At 40.9% G+C, this 17,090-nt stretch overlaps 1 long non-coding RNA gene across 1 annotated transcript; it reads right to left on the reverse strand.

Annotated features, from left to right (window-relative positions):
• Nucleotides 1-1,785: 1,785 nt before the first annotated feature.
• On the reverse strand, nt 1,786-16,059 carry LOC122459971. The gene is made up of 4 exons (XR_006280965.1): nt 16,033-16,059; nt 15,828-15,880; nt 13,722-13,799; nt 1,786-1,876 (listed from the first exon to the last, which is right to left on the reverse strand). It is a non-coding gene; the product is annotated as an uncharacterized LOC122459971 (long non-coding RNA).
• Between the last annotated feature and the right edge of the window lie 1,031 nt (nt 16,060-17,090).

A 17,090-nucleotide genomic window follows, 5' to 3' on the forward strand; every position in this document is an offset into this window, starting at 1 on the left:
CCATGTTCCTCTGATTTTGCACTGAGTATAGCTCAGCTAGACCCAATGATCCAGTCCTTTAATTTTAGTATCATCACACCCCACTGAGATGGGGGGACACATACTTCTCATGCCACAGAAGAGGAAACTGAGACTGAGACAGAGAAAGATTAAGGCTAGGGTTTCCACAGAGGCTCCGAAAATTAGATGCATAGCTCTTAATTTAAACCAAGGGGAGTAGGGCTCCTAACTTTTTCGAAGGCTCCTTTGGAAATCTCAGGTGTCTTACTCAAGGCTATACAGGAACCTTGGTGGAGCTGGAACTATAAGTTGGTCTATAGCACTGGGCTGTGTCTTAGACACCAGCCAATCCTTCCTCCCCTGGGAGGCATAGGACAAACACATCCTAATTCATGTTTTAAAGCACTGTGTACAATTATTTTATTTATAAGTGCATTTTACTATAGCAATTTTTTTCATTCTAAACAATATTATTATAATTAGCAGCACTATTATTATGGGCCAAATTCTGAAGTCCTTATTTGATGTTAATTGGAGTTTTCCCTGAGTATAAACTGAGGAAGATGTTTTTCTTTTGGCACAATAATAATGAGGCTATCTTCTCAGGTATTCTGACCTTGTAATGTCTAAGACAGTCAGCATCAAGGAGGAGATTTGGTCAGGACACCAGTGAAAGCAGATGGTGTATATAAACAAGATCACTGAAAAGTAAAAGTCCTGCTGAGAGGGATATGTAACATTTGAAGGAAATCGGCCTTTTGATATACTGTATTAGAATTTTAAAAATTTAAGATGTCTTTTATGAGTAGGAAAACACACTCTGGGGTCCTGCTGGTATTAAAGAGATAACAGCATTTGCAGGGGTGGAAGGCACTTCAGTGTAATTCATGAGCTACGTAGTTAACTCACATCAACAACATGCATTACCATACGTCATTCAATACATAGCACCAGGGGTTAAAGGTAAACACAGCTCTCTTTCCCATTCCTCTTCCTCCACTGTTCCTCTCCCAAACTTGGGGGAGTGCAAAGTCTGTCCTGAAACAAGGACTCTCCGGGAAGGGAAGTATGACAAGGGAGCAGCAGGAAGAGTTGGTGCCTGACTAAGGCGTTTATGGCTCCTAGCCTTCCTGTCAATAGAGGGAGCAGAACCACCACCACCTGACTGGAGCTCAGGTATTCTAAACAGGAGTCCCCTTTCTGCCTCTTCTTTTCCACATGAAATAGATCTTTCCCTCCCACTTATTTTAATCACTGCATAACCCGCACTTGAGCCCTAGAACGTACCAAGAAGAACAAGAAGCATGTCTTTGCCTTCAACAGCCCTAATTTGTATTTAGGCAAAGTGCAGCTCACTCTTATTCTGTCTGGATATAGGAAGGGATATGGTAATGGAAAATGGCATTTTAATCTTCATTTGATAATTATGGCTACAACTTATGTAAACTAACATATTTAAGTGATGTACAGTACGTGATGCTGTTATTTGTAAGGCATAAATTATATATATGGATGCAGTTCTCTGAGCATGAAAAATGCTAAGAGCATTTGTAAAATGTTAGTTACTCAAATGTAAATATTAAACCATGATAGCTGCATGAAGCTAATCAGCCCAAGCATTCTGTCAAAGCTCACATGACAGGCTCGCTCATCTCTGACAGCCTAATTGTCACTATTAATCTCACAAGGAGAACAACTCTCACAATAATGTACAGCAAGTACAGATGCAAAGAATTTATATACCGCAGTCTACCTTTCACCTACATATTTCAGAAATAGTGTTTAGCCTTGTATAATAACTGCTTCATATTCATAAATTATGTGCAGAGGCAGCAGCACTGTGCATCCATCCTGTGTGCTGAATGACGGAGGGTTCCTGTGGAAAAAATCGATCATATAATTAAAGACTGTGTCAAAATGAATATGCACAAAGGGGTGCATGAGCAGCCTTCATTCAGGCCTCTCCTAACTTTTAGTGCTTGACTTTGCAACCTTAATGCTCTTTTAACATAGGTTTTATTTATACACACACAGACCAATGAATTCCAAAGTATGTGTTACAAAGCATGTGTGTCTAAGAATGCCACTACGGAGCTCGCGATCATGTGGGCACCAAAAACATTGTTTAGTGGTGCAGTAAGATTGCCAGTGATGAACATAAACTGAATATCCAGCCAGACCACCTGCAACACCTAGCCAGAGACTGATTCAGCTGATGCTCCATCTGCAAGGAAACCACATCCCTTTGGGATTGGCCATAATGATGGTGATCTGAAGGAGGATAATCAATGGCACACAGTATTACCAGGGTACAAAATATATTGGAAGGACAGAACAGATCATGCTGGTGGGGGAGTGGCATATGTGAAAGATATATGTGAAAGAAAGCGTAGAATCAAATGAAGTAAAAATCTTAAATGAACTAAATTGAACTATAGAATCTCTATGTATAGTAATTCCAGCTTGAAAAATAAGAATATAGCAGTAGGGCTATATTACAGAACACCTGACCAGGATGGTGTTAGTGACCCTGAAATGCTCAGGGAGATTAGAGAGGCTATTAAATAAAAAAACTCAATAATAATAACGGGGGATTTCAACTATCCCCAAATTGACTGGGTACATATCACCTCAGGAAGGGATGCTGAGATAAAGTTTCTTGACACCTTAAATGACTGCTTCATGGAGCAGCTGGTCCTGGAACCACAAGAGGAGAGGCAATTTTTGATTTATTCCTAAGTGGAGAACAGGATCAGATCCAAGAGGTGAATATAGCTGGACTGCTTGGTAATAGTGACCATAATATAATTAAATTTAACATTCCTGTGATGGGGAAAACTCCACAGCAGCCCAACACTGTAATATTTAATTTCAGAAAGGGGAACTACACAAAAATGAGGAGGTTAGTGAAACAGAAATTAAAAGGTACATCACCAAAAGTAAAATCCCTGCAAGCTGCATGGAAACTTTTTAAAGACACAATAATAGACGCTCAACTTAAATGTATACCCCAATTTAAAAAAACATATTAAGAGAACCAAAAAAGAGCCACCATGGTTAAACAACAAAGTAAAAGAAGCAGTGAGAGGCAAAAGGCATTCTTTAAAAAGTGGAAGATAAATCCTAATGAGGAAAATAGAACAGAATAGAATAAGCGCATAAAGTCTGGCAAATGAAGTGTAAAAATATAATTAGAAAGACCAAAAATGAATTTGAAGAACAGCTAGCCAAAGACTCTGAAAGTAATAGCAATTTTTTTAAAAAAATACATTGTTGTATCAACCAGGCAAGGTACTAACAAGCTTCAACAGGACTTTATTTTCAAAGTGGAAACCCCTTTACCAAGCTGCTGCTGCACCCTCTGTAGCTTTCTCCCAGCCTCTCAACTCCTCTCCCCTCCTTCCTATTTCCTGTCCTTTCAGACTCCCTACAGCCAGTATTCCTAATTCTAATAATTACAAGCAACATCTACATACCACATTCCCTCCTCTCTTAAAAAACTCTCCCAATTAAAATAAACATTATTGTTCTAACCACAGGAACAAATATGAAACAAGATACTATACTGTTGGCAGAAATATTACAGTGAAAACACTATAAATACTATATAACATAATTTCTAGTCCAGACACGTGGTCGTGTGGGTCTGACAGGCCGTCTCTCAAGCCCCGGTTCCAGTGCAATGTCTTGTTGTGTTGGTACTACGGTGAAGTCATCCAATGCAGATGGGGTGTTGGCATAATCTCCTCTTGTTGCATAGGCAGGTGCAAGATAAGAAACATTCCATACCCACCCATCAGAAAGTTGATAGATGTAAGGTCCCTTCTTCTCTATGATTTTAAGAGAAGCTGTGAATTCATGGTCCCCTTTGCATAAAATTCCAGGTTTTTGTATTCTAACGAAGGAACCACACTCAAACTTTGGTTCCTTAGCACCCTGCCAGTTGTCTGTGAAAGCCTTAGACTTTGCTTGGTTCTGTTCAACTGTTTTTCTCACATCATCCTCATTTGGGACATCAGGTCATGCCTTTAACAATCCAGCAATGTTCTGTTTAGTATTCATCTCTTTCCCATGGAGTAACTCTGCAGGTGATCTTTGCATTGTGGCATGTTGTGTAGCCCAGTATGCTTGCAAGAAATCAGTAGTGAAGGGTATCCACAATCACTCTTCCAGTTTAGCCGTTTGCAAACTCTCTTTCAAACTTCTGTTAAACCGTTTGATTTCCCCATTGGCTTAAGGGTAATATAGGGATGACCTTCTGAGTAAAATGTTCCTCTCTGCTAGAAAAGTTTAAAACTCCAGGGGAGTAAATTGACTACCATTATCTGAAACCAGTTCTTTGGGGTTACCTTCCCTGCTAAAAACTGAAGAGAGGAACTTAATTACTGTAGAGGAAGAGATTTGTGATGTAAATGCTACCTCAGGCAATTTATTGAAATAATCTATTAAAGTGATGGCATAATGGCAGTCAATTGGAGCAGTATCAAAGGGTCCTACCATGTCAATCACCACTTTTTCCAATGCAGATTCAGGAAGAGGAACAGTCTGTAATGGAGCCTTACGTGTCACTGCTGTCTTATCATGCATTTGGCAAGTGACCAGGATTTTATGAGTGCTTCAGTTTGAGAGTCCATCCCTGGCCACCAATACAGATCCCGAAGTCGTTGTTTGGTTCGGACAATTCCTTGATGAATATCATGTGTAATTTGACTGTAATTCTTCTGGCACAAGGAGCCAGTGTGTACCTCATAGCACACAGCCATCAAACAAAGAAAGTTCATCCCAAAATCTAAAATAAGGCAGGAAAACTGGGTCAAGGTTCTTAGGGTGACTGGGTCATCTCTTTGTCAGAAATTCCCATAGTTTTTGTTGATTGGACACCCTGAACAAGCAGCTTGAAATTGTTCTCTTGTAACTGAAGTGAGAGTGCTTGAAAAAGCGCAACCACTACATCCTCATCCGCCGGTGGACCATCTGGTGAAGGCAAAGGCAGGCGAGAAAGGAAATCAGCGACCACATTTTGGTTTCCAGGCTTATATTCCAGTTCATAATTGAAAGAAAGTAATCTTGCAGACCATCGAGCAATATGGTATCCTGCTTTTCCCAGTCCTTTCGTGGTGAGCAACATCGTCAAAGGGCCGTGGTCTGTGCGCAACTTGAACGTGCGGCCCCACAGGTAAGTTCTCCATTTTTTAGTAGCCCAGACACAAGCAAGTGCTTCTTTTTTGACTATAGAATATTTTCTCTCAGCATTACTTAGTGTCCTTGAAGCAAATGCAACAGTCCTCTCTGTGTTGTCCTCATGCAGTTGTGTGAGAACAGCCCCAAGTCCATAATCAGAAGCATCAGTAGTTACAATTGTGGTCAATGCAGGACTGAATAGTGCAAGTACTGGAATATGTACAATTAAGTCTTTCACCGTTTCAAAACTAGCTTGTGCATCTGTTGTCCACACTAAGGTTGACCTTCTCTGTAGTAATTCCCGTAATGGTTCAATGACAGAAGCATTATTGGGAATTAATTTTGCATACCAGGAAGTAAGACCCAGGAAGGAAAGTAAGGTTTGCAAATCTGTTGGAGGAGGAGCATTTGAAATTGCCAGGATATGATCTGGATCAGGTTTTAGTCCAGCTTGTGAAATTGTATGCCCCAGAAAGGAGAGTTCAGTTTGTCTAAATTTGCACTTGAACCTATTGAGCTGGAGGCCTGCTGAGCTGATGCAGTTTAGTGCAGGCTGCAGGTTATTGTCATGCTCCTCAGAAGTATTTCCAAACATGATAATATCATCCAGATAGCACTGAACTCCCTGTTGATTCTTCAGAATCAATGACATCATTTTTTGAAAGGCACTTGGGGCAGATGCGAGACCATATGGAACATGTTTAAAACGAAATAGTCCCTCATGTGTAATAAAGGCTGTGAGGTCTCTGCTATCTTCATGCAACATAACCTATTGGTATGTGCTCTGCAAATCAAGAGTAGAAAACATCTTTGGTCCATGGAGTTCTGCAAATACTTCTTCTATGTGAAGAAGAGGATGGCTGTCAATCACAATAGGTTTATTTGGCTCCTTTAAGTCCACACAAAGGCGAATGCCTCCACCCTTCTTCTGCATCACTATTATAGGTGAAACCCATTCCAAGGAGTTGATCTCTTCAATAATGTCCTTTTGAACAAGTTTTCTAAGTTTGTTTGAAACAGCTTCCCTGACTGAAAATGGTAAGCGCCGTAACTTCTGTCACACAGGCATCACATTATTCCAGATTTTAACTTTATGCAGAAACCCATAAGCACAGCTGAGTTTCTCCTCAACCTGGTGTTGGGTCTGAGCTGAAACTGGTGTGTGTACTGCAAGAGTGCTTTGCTGAAAAAGATCAATTTGTCCATTAACTACCCTGAGATTTAAAGCAGCTAATAAATCTTTGCCAAGGATAGGAGTGCCTTTGTGGACAATGTAGAACTCTGCAGTTACACAGCAATCACCAAAAGTAACTATTACTGGCAGGCAGCCATGTACTGGAATATGGTTTTTCAAATAGCATACCAAGTGAAGTTTTGGTTCAGTAAGAGGCACATCTTTAAAGTAATGCAGATAGATGGAATCAGGTAGTATAGATACTGCTGAGCCAGTGTCCAACATTAACTGAATAGAGTGTGGTTTGCCTGAGGGTATGGCAGAAACGTTTACAGTGCACTTTATCTGTTCTGGAATATATGCACTAGTGATTTTGTCCACGCACAGCACAGTAACATCTGGTATTGTAACTGCATGAACCTGTTGATTGAACTGGCTACTGTGATATACTTTAGCAAAATGTCCAATCTTTTTGCAATGATTGCACTGAGTTACTTTTGCTGGACATCCTGTGTAGCTTGCAAGGTGTTGTGGGGATCCACAGTAAAAACATACTTTTACTGTATTTTGAATTTGCTGATTTGGTGGTTTTTCATTAGTTTTCCTCTTGCAATTGTGTGTCTGCAGTGGTAGTGAACTTTTCTGCAAAGGAGTCACAGCCTGGACTGTGCCTTCTGTATCCATACTCATTATTTTGGCTTCAGCTGTAGCTGACTCAATCTGAGTAGCAATGGTTATTGCTTTTTCTAGTGTAAGTTGTGGTTCTAGAAGTAAGCGTTCTCTTACATGAAGCATGGTTGTTTTCTCAATGAGCTGGTCTCTAATCATCTCATTTGCCATATTCCCAAAGTCACAAATCAGATCTCAGGGAAGCAATATACTGCATTATAGTTTCCCCTGGTTTCTGCTCATGCTTGCAAAATCTGTAGCAATTAGCTACTACATTCACTTTTGGAACAAAAAAATTCTTTAATACAGTGAATGCAGTCTCATATTTATCATCTGGAAGGGGAAAAGTGTAAAATATATGCTGCCCTTTTGCTCCAAGGCAGTGGATTAGCAGAGTATGCTTTCTTACTTCAGAAATCTCTGTAGCACTGATTGCAAGCAGATAAGTCTCAAACATATGGATCCAGGTAGTAAAAGCAATTGGAGGCTCACCTGGGGTTTACAGACAAGGTGCAAGTGAGTTCAGAGGCAGAAGATCCATCCTCATTACCAAAATATTGTATCAACCAGGCAAGGTACTAACAAGCTTCAACAGGACTTTATTTTCAAAGTGGAAACCCCTTTACCAAGCTGCTACTGCACCCTCTGTAGCTTTCTCCCAGCCTCTCAACTCCTCTCCCGCTCCTTCCTGTTTCTTGTCCTTTCAAACTCCCAACATCCAGTGCTCCCAATTCTAATAATTACAAGCAACATCTAAACGCCACATACATCAGAAGCAGAAATACTGCTAAACAACCAGTGGGGCCACTGGGCAATCGAGATGCTAAAGGAGCACTCAAAGACGATAAGGCCATTGCAGAGAAACTAAATGAATTCTTTGCATCAGTCTTCACTTTTAAGGATGTGAGGGAGATTCCCAAACCTGAGCCATTCTTTTTTGGTTTCAGAGTAGCAGCCGTGTTAGCCTGTATTCGCAAAAAGAAAATGAGTACTTGTGGCACCTTAGAGACTAACAAATTTATTAGAGCATAAGCTTTCGTGAGCTACAGCTCACTTCATCGGATGCATTACGATGCATCCGATGAAGTGAGCTGTAGCTCACGAAAGCTTATGCTCTAATAAATTTGTTAGTCTCTAAGGTGCCACAAGTACTCCTATTCTTTTTTGGGAGACAGATCTGAGGAACTGTCCCAAATTGAGGTGTCATTAGAGGAGGTTTTGGAACAAATTGATAAACTAAACAGTAATAAGCCTCCAGGACCTGATGGCATTTACCCAAGAGTTCTGAAAGAACTCAAATGTGAAATTGCAGGACTACTAACTGTAGTCTGTAACCTATCATTTAAATCAGCTTCTGTACCCGGTGAATGGAGGATAGCTAATGTAACGCCAATTTTTAAAAAGGGCTCCAGATGTTACCTTTTTACAGGCCAGTAAACCTCACTTCAGTACCAGGCAAACTGGTTGAAACAATCATAAAGAACAAAACTGTCAGACACATAGATGAACATAATTTGTTGGGAAATAGTCAACGTGGTTTTTGTAAAGGGAAATCATGCCTCAGCAATCTACTAGAATTCTTTGAGGGGGGTCAATAAGCATGCAGACAAAGGAGATCCAGTGGATATAGTGTATTTAGATTTTCAGAAAGCCATTGACAAGGCACCTCACCAAAGGCTCTTAAGCAAAATAAGCAGTCATGGGATAAGAGGGAAGGCCCTCTTATAGATTGGTAACTGGTTAAAAGATAGGAAACAAAGGATAGGAATAAATGGTCAGTTTTCAGAATGGAGGGAGGCAAATAGTGGTGTCCTCCAAGGATATGTGCTGGGCCCAGTCCTATTTAACATATTCATAAACGATCTGGAAAAATGGATAAACAGTGAGATGGCAAAATTTACAGATGATACAAAACTACTCAAGATAGTTAAGTCCCAGGCAGACTGTGAAGAACCACAAAAGGATCTCTCAAAACTGGGTGACTACGCAACAAAATAGCAGATGAAATTTAATGTTGATAAATGCAAAGTAATGCACATTGGAAAATATAATCCTAACTGTACATATACAATGATGGGATCTAAATTAGCTGTTACCACTCAAGAAAGAGATCTTGGAGTCGTTGGGGATGGTTCTCTGAAATCATCCACGCAATGTGCAGTGACAGTCAAAAAAGCAAACATAATGTTGAGAATCATCAAGAAAGGGATAGATAATAAGACAGAAAATATCATATTGCCTGTATATAGATCCATGGTATGTCCACACCTTGAATACTGTGTGCAGATGTGGTCACCGCATCTCAAAAAAGACATATTGGAATTGGAAAAGGTTCAGAAAAGGGCTTCAAAAATTAGTAGGGTTATAGAACAGCTTCCTTATGAGGAGTGATTAATAAGACTGGGACTTTTCAGCTTGGAAAAGAGGCAACTAAGGGGGGATATGATAGAGGCCTATAAAATCATGAGTGGTATAGAGAAAGTATATAAGGAAGTGTTATTTACTCCTTCTCATAATACAAGAACAAGGGGCCACCAAATGAAATTCATAGGTAGCAGGTTTAAACCAAACACAAGAAAGTATTTTTTCATGCAATGCACTGTCAACCTCTGGAACTCCTTGCCAGAGGGTGTTGTGAAGGCCAATACTACAACAGGGTTCAAAAGGGAGCTAGATAGCTTCATCAATGGCTATTAGCCAGGGTGGTCAGGAATGGTGTCCCTAGCATCTGTTTGCCAGAAGCTGGGATTGGGTAAAAGGGCATGGATCACTTGATGATAACCTGTCTATTCATTCCCTTTGGGGCACCAGCCATTGGCCACTGTCAGAGGACAGGATACTGGGCTTGATGGACGTTTGGTCTGACCCACTATGGCCATTCTTATGTTCTTATCTATATGCATAGAAGAGAGGTGCAAGCAATGACACTTATAAGACCTATCTCTGCTGTCCTTAATCAGGCAGTGAAGTCCCCCATTCCCAGAAAAACCTGTGTGAAGGGAAACATGCTACTTCAGAAATGGTGAGGAGCTGCCACCACAGTCTTTCTTCCAAGTGGAGGAATTTTTGCCCTTGCAGAGAGGGGAAAGTGCACAGGTTACATGTGCCATGCAGCAAAAGGATCCATGGGAAAGCACAGCATAGTCCTATGCACTGTCTCATTCCTGGAGATTCTGTCCTCTCAATTCTGCTGTCTCCATTAGGAGCCATACTGCCATTGGCTGTGGTTGTAGTCCGTCTGCCTCCTTCTCTGAAGGAAGGTTGGTGTTGTGGAAGAGAATCATTCCTGCTAATTCACATATAGACTTCCACTTGGGAAACTCCCAAGTTAGGACAGGAGCTTGCTGATCAGCATGGCTGCCTTGCAGTAGCCTCCCAGCAACACACCCACAGTGCCCCATCCTACACTGGTTTTATGTAGGGGTTTCTCCCAGCTGCCAGGGAAGAAAACTCACTCTTAGGAAAGACGGTTTTACAAAGAACCGTTTTAGTTTCCATCACATGTTGTATAACAAATCAAATGCCCTGATTCTCATGGGTGACTTTAATTTTCCTGATATCTGCTGGGAGAGCAATACAGCGGTGCATAGACAATCCAGGAAGTTTTTGGAAAGCGTAGGGGACAATTTCCTGGTGCAAGTGCTAGGGGAGCCAACTAGGGGGAGCGCTTTTCTTGACCTGCTGCTCACAAACCGGGTAGAATTAGTGGGGGAAGCAAAAGTGGATGGGAATCTGGGAGGCAGTGACCATGAGTTGGTTGAGTTCAGGATCCTGACGCAGGGAAGAAAGGTAAGCAGCAGGATACGGACCCTGGACTTCAGGAAAGCAGACTTTGACTCCCTCAGGGAACAGATGGCCAGGATCCCCTGGGGGACTAACATGAAAGGGAAGGGAGTCCAGGAGAGCTGGCTGTATTTCAAGGAATCCCTGTTGAGGTTACAGGGACAAACCATCCCGATGAGTCGAAAGAATAGTAAATATGGCAGGCGACCAGCTTGGCTTAATGGTGAAATCCTAGCGGATCTTAAACATAAAAAAGAAGCTTACAAGAAGTGGAAGGTTGGACATATGACCAGGGAAGAGTATAAAAATATTGCTCGGGCATGTAGGAAAGATATCTGGAGGGCCAAATCGCACCTGGAGCTGCAGCTAGCAAGAGATGTCAAGAGTAACAAGAAGGGTTTCTTCAGGTATGTTGGCAACAAGAAGAAAGCCAAGGAAAGTGTGGGCCCCTTACTGAATGAGGGAGGCAAGCTAGTGACAGAGGATGTGGAAAAAGCTAATGTACTCAATGCTTTTTTTGCCTCTGTTTTCACTAACAAGGTCAGCTCCCAGACTGCTGTGCTGGGCAACACAAAATGGGGAAGAGATGGCCAGCCCTCTGTAGAGATAGAGGTGGTTAGGGACTATTTAGAAAAGCTGGACGTGCACAAGTCCATGGGGCCGGACGAATTGCATCCGAGAGTGCTGAAGGAATTGGCGGCTGTGATTGCAGAGCCCTTGGCCATTATCTTTGAAAACTCGTGGCGAACGGGGGAAGTCCCGGATGACTGGAAAAAGGCTAATGTAGTGCCCATCTTTAAAAAAGGGAAGAAGGAGGATCCTGGGAACTACAGGCCGGTCAGCCTCACCTCAGTCCCTGGAAAAATCATGGAGCAGGTCCTCAAAGAATCAATCCTGAAGCACTTAGAGGAGAGGAAAGTGATCAGGAACAGTCAGCATGGATTCACCAAGGGAAGGTCATGCCTGACTAATCTAATCGCCTTTTATGATGAGATTACTGGTTCTGTGGATGAAGGGAAAGCAGTGGATGTATTGTTTCTTGACTTTAGCAAAGCTTTTGACACGGTCTCCCACAGCATTCTTGTCAGCAAGTTAAGGAAGTATGGGCTGGATGAATGCACTATAAGGTGGGTAGAAAGCTGGCTAGATTGTCGGGCTCAACGGGTAGTGATCAATGGCTCCATGTCTAGTTGGCAGCCGGTGTCAAGTGGAGTGCCCCAGGGGTCGGTCCTGGGGCCCGTTTTGTTCAATATCTTCATAAATGATCTGGAGGATGGTGTGGATTGCACTCTCAGCAAATTTGCGGATGATACTAAACTGGGAGGAGTGGTAGATACGCTGGAGGGGAGGGATAGGATACAGAAGGACCTAGACAAATTGGAGGATTGGGCCAAAAGAAATCTAATGAGGTTCAATAAGGATAAATGCAGGGTCCTGCACTTAGGATGGAAGAATCCAATGCACCGCTACAGACTAGGGACCGAATGGCTCGGCAGCAGTTCTGCGGAAAAGGACCTAGGGGTGACAGTGGACGAGAAGCTGGATATGAGTCAGCAGTGTGCCCTTGTTGCCAAGAAGGCCAATGGCATTTTGGGTTGTATAAGTAGGGGCATAGCGAGCAGATCGAGGGACGTGATCGTTCCCCTCTATTCGACACTGGTGAGGCCTCATCTGGAGTACTGTGTCCAGTTTTGGGCCCCACACTACAGGAAGGATGTGGATAAATTGGAAAGAGTACAACGAAGGGCAACAAAAATGATTAGGGGTCTAGAGCACATGACTTATGAGGAGAGGCTGAGGGAGCTGGGATTGTTTAGTCTGCAGAAGAGAAGAATGAGGGGGGATTTGATAGCTGCTTTCAACTACCTGAAAGGGGGTTTCAAAGAGGATGGCTCTAGACTGTTCTCAATGGTAGCAGATGACAGAACGAGGAGTAATGGTCTCAAGTTGCAATGGGGGAGGTTTAGATTGGATATTAGGAAAAACTTTTTCACTAAGAGGGTGGTGAAACACTGGAATGCGTTACCTAGGGAGGTGGTAGAATCTCCTTCCTTAGAGGTTTTTAAGGTCAGGCTTGACAAAGCCCTGGCTGGGATGATTTAACTGGGACTTGGTCCTGCTTTGAGCAGGGGGTTGGACTAGATGACCTTCTGGGGTCCCTTCCAACCCTGATATTCTATGATTCTATGAAATGGCTGTTGACATAGCCATGTTTAAGGGCTTTTTGTGTACAACTGTATAAGATTCCATAAGAAAGGAATAGAACTTCAGCCATCACACTGTATGGATTTCATATGAAACCAGGAATCACGTTGGAAAATTCTCACAATTACTCACAAGATAGAGTTCCTTATATAACTTTTTATTTTGCTGGTTTCCATAAGAGCTGTTTATAAACCTTACATCAGATAGTTATAATTATTAATAATACGTAGTGTGATTTCTATAATGCCAGTGTGCTAGGTATGCTGTATGCCTGTAGTTATATCTTGTCACTGTTTAGAATGTAAGCCCTTTGGGACAGGAACTGTCTTTTTACTGTGCATATAGCATCAAGCATAGTACAGTCCACAGCTAGAGCTGGCTTCTTGGCATTATAGTATTACAAATAAATAAATAAAATAATAATCAATAAAAAGCCAAGATCTCTTGATCTAAGCACACAAGGATTTTACAATCTAAACTGGAAACCTAAGGAAAACAATGATCTTACAATCATAACAGTGAGGTATTAATATTACTTCTTATAGCACTTGTAACCAGCAATTTTTAAATTTCTAATCGTGAATTTTCTAACCAGATTTCAGTAATACCAACTATGGAACACAGAAGAACAATTTCCTCTCCTCCCACCCCCAACAATGTATTAAGTGAGGTTACCATATTTCTCCTTTCCTTCTCCCCTCACACTTACAGCATTTCCACGCAAGTTTAGGGGATCATCCAGTCCTCAGTTGTTACTCAGATCAGACTCCTGTTGAATAGATTGCACCTGGTTATGAAAATATAACAGAATGTCATATTAATCTTTATTAGCATCCACAGAAAAAAAAGTTCACAAAAATCTTTAATTCATGAAAAATAAATGAAGACATTTTTAATTTTGTGATTACACATTGTGAAAGTGTGATTACAATGGACTGCTTTTGAGAATAACATCACTATTGTTTTTTTATTCAGTCTTACCTCTTTCACTTTATATATTCATTCCTGACTCCTGTGGCACTCAGTAATTTTGTTACTGTACAGTATAGAGTTATAGCTCAATTGTTCTCACTTAAGTCCCATTTTCTTTCTCATGATGTGGATGGCATAGGTATTCTTTTTCATTACCAAACACCTGCTTTTGCTTTCATTTGGTTGAAAAGCTATTTTCTTTGGAAATTACATTATTAATTGAAAAACTTGTAAATATTGCTAATGTCCCCACTTACAATAATTGCTATCACATTCTTGCTGTACATTTTCCTCCACATTTGTTGACTATAAATCCTGTTTTGTTACAGCAATAAGGAGCTAGACATTATACAATAATCTTAGTAATATTTATGTCTGATTTCATCATATTGGGATAGAAACATGAATAGAACCTACAACATCCCCTTTTGGGGCAGCATTGAGCATTGAGCAGATGGGGTAACTTACGAAGAAAGAGTGTAAGTGATCTGCCCATCATCATGTTTTATGACTCTAGCAGGACTACATGTGAGCACAGGGGTCTTCCCAGGGCTGTTCCATTTTTAGGATTTGGCCCTAACTCTGTGGTAGAGCTAGAATAGAATCCTGCTTCCCAATCATATGCTTTAACTACTAGACAATACTGGCTCCCTAACCAAATTTTGGGATAGCCAGTGCTACTCATATAGTTTAGTATACTCATACACTGTAGTAGCTGTTTGATGGTTCCAAGGCATAAGGCACACTTTTCCTTAAAGGGGGAAAGAGTTGTGTGATGACCTGAAATTAAATGAGGGTCCCAATTCTGCGAGCTTCTACTCTTATTGGGAGTTCGGGGTGGGGGGAGGGTTGCAGGATTGGGTCAATGGACTATAAAGAGGAGAAGAAGACAGAGAGAGAGATCGCAAGGGATTTTGAGGAGGCAGATACAGATAGAAAATGTGACTCCAGTTTAATATATCTTCAATGGTTTCAGGAAAGTTCAGCTCAGACTTCAAAACAAGGATTGCAAAGAAACCATCCGACTAGGCTTAGTGCTTGCTAGTCCACTTCTCTACTAGATTCTGTTAATATAATGATTTAAAAAAACAGCTCAAAGAGCATTTTCTGGAGTAAAATCAAAAGCCTGCTTCCCCTGCTCACACACATGCAGCTGAATTGATTTCACACTAGCTAGAAGAGATACATCGTTAACCACAGAACCTATTGGTCAACTTAATTAATCTGTTTTCCCTAAAAAATACTAAACTGACTAGTAACCTGTTAAAAATTGAACTTCTTTGTAAAATGAGAAAAGAAACAAAACAAACAGTCTTTATAAATAAATTAAAATTCTAACTAAAAAGCTAATTATAAGGGTATTTGTTTTGTTTGAGGTAAGGCACATCTATTATCATAAAGATAATTAACTCAGTCTGACAGATCTAATAAAAGGACAAGTTTAGCATTGGCTTAGCCAGAAGCCCAAGGCAAGCAATTTTTATAATTACTAGTTATTGTAACTGGGCTCATAGAAAATGGTCTGTGATATTTAAACAGTAATGTTAATTTGCATTTAGACCTGTTTTTTTTTCCCAGGCAAGATCTATTTAACTGGAATAACTAAAAAGAAAAGAAAAATATTCAGAATGGCTCTCTCTTCACAGAGAAACTAAAAGTCTTTTTATGTCTGGATAATTAATATCTTTAAAAGGTAAGTGCTCTGGTAATCACAAAACAATTAAACAACTTAACACAATTTTAACATGCAGAAAATGTAGAATTTTCAACTTGAGCTGATGTGTCTAAACAGCATGCATTTGTGGCAATTGTATTTATTAATCCTCAGATCTGCTACGTGTACCTTTATTGTGCATGCCCTCAACCATGCTCCTGCAGATCAAGAAGGGGCTATAGCTGTGGGAAAAAAAAGAGTCATTCCAACTTCTGTAGCCAAGTGGTGGTCATTCACAAACAAAAAAGGAACAAAAATTATGTTTAGGAATATATGCATAAGCAGTAAATTTCTCCTGCTGGCATGTTGTAGTAGCCCTTTACCTAGTGCTTACCTCAACATTTCACAGCACATTTTCTGCAAAAAACAAAACAAAACCCAAAATCAACATTTTAAAAGGAGAAAGTTATTTTTAACTGCTTCTGTAATGAAGGTTTTAGAAATAAGTAATAAGCAGGGTCAGAAAATACATTGGTTATGTACTACAGAAAAGCACTTGGCAGTCAAGTAGGAATTTCATTATGTACTACTTCCAGATAATGCTACCTCATGACATTTTGCTAATGCAGGATCAAATCCTGGGGAGCACCAGATGCACACTTACCACCTCAAAGTGGGTTCTAGGATGTGGGGCAGATCCTGAGCTGCTGTAAAACTGTCATAGCTCCACTGAGATCAGCTGAGGATCTGCCCCATGTATTAACCTCACAGGAGGAATGGGGCAAAGCAGTGGCATTCCTATACGTGGCGGGATGTGGATCTGTGGACTTCATGAATCCAATGGAGCAAAACACTGCATGCAGGTGGGGCAGGTATCAACAGGCTTTGGCCACTATTCTCTCCACCTCTGAGCCTCGTAGTTGTGGTTTCAGCCCCGCTGCACAGTCACCTTGGTCTATTAGGGCTATAAATGTCTGTTTATCAGTCCCATTACCTTTTCGTGTGGAGCAAAGCCTTTTTGTTCCATTTCTAAGATTTGGCCCATGGCATCTTGTATGTCCCCATTATTTGTAATGTTTCCTGGTGAGTACATTTGCTCCATCAGCCCAGTTAACTGGAAGGGCATGTTCTGGACTGTATCAGCGATGGTTGTTGGCAGCTGGCTGTACCTGCCTTACTGTAGTTATCGGTTTATTGATACAGAAAAAGATACTGCTCAAACTCAGCAGCTACCATCTCTTTTTCTGCCGGTCTGTTTGATATTCAAGCTATTATGCCTCTCATGCTTCACTCTCAGTGGATCTGATGTGATTTTTGAACTCTTTAGCCAAGATTTTTTTTTAAATGGGAGGCTAAATTAGAATCTCAAATCCCTTTTTAAGCACTTTGATTAGCTTATGCTTTATCCTCCATTTTGATTATTGGTTTTATGTTAATAATTTGGATTTTGAC

Source organism: Dermochelys coriacea, chromosome 4 (genome assembly GCF_009764565.3).
Source record: "Dermochelys coriacea isolate rDerCor1 chromosome 4, rDerCor1.pri.v4, whole genome shotgun sequence".
NCBI lineage: Eukaryota > Metazoa > Chordata > Testudines > Dermochelyidae > Dermochelys > Dermochelys coriacea.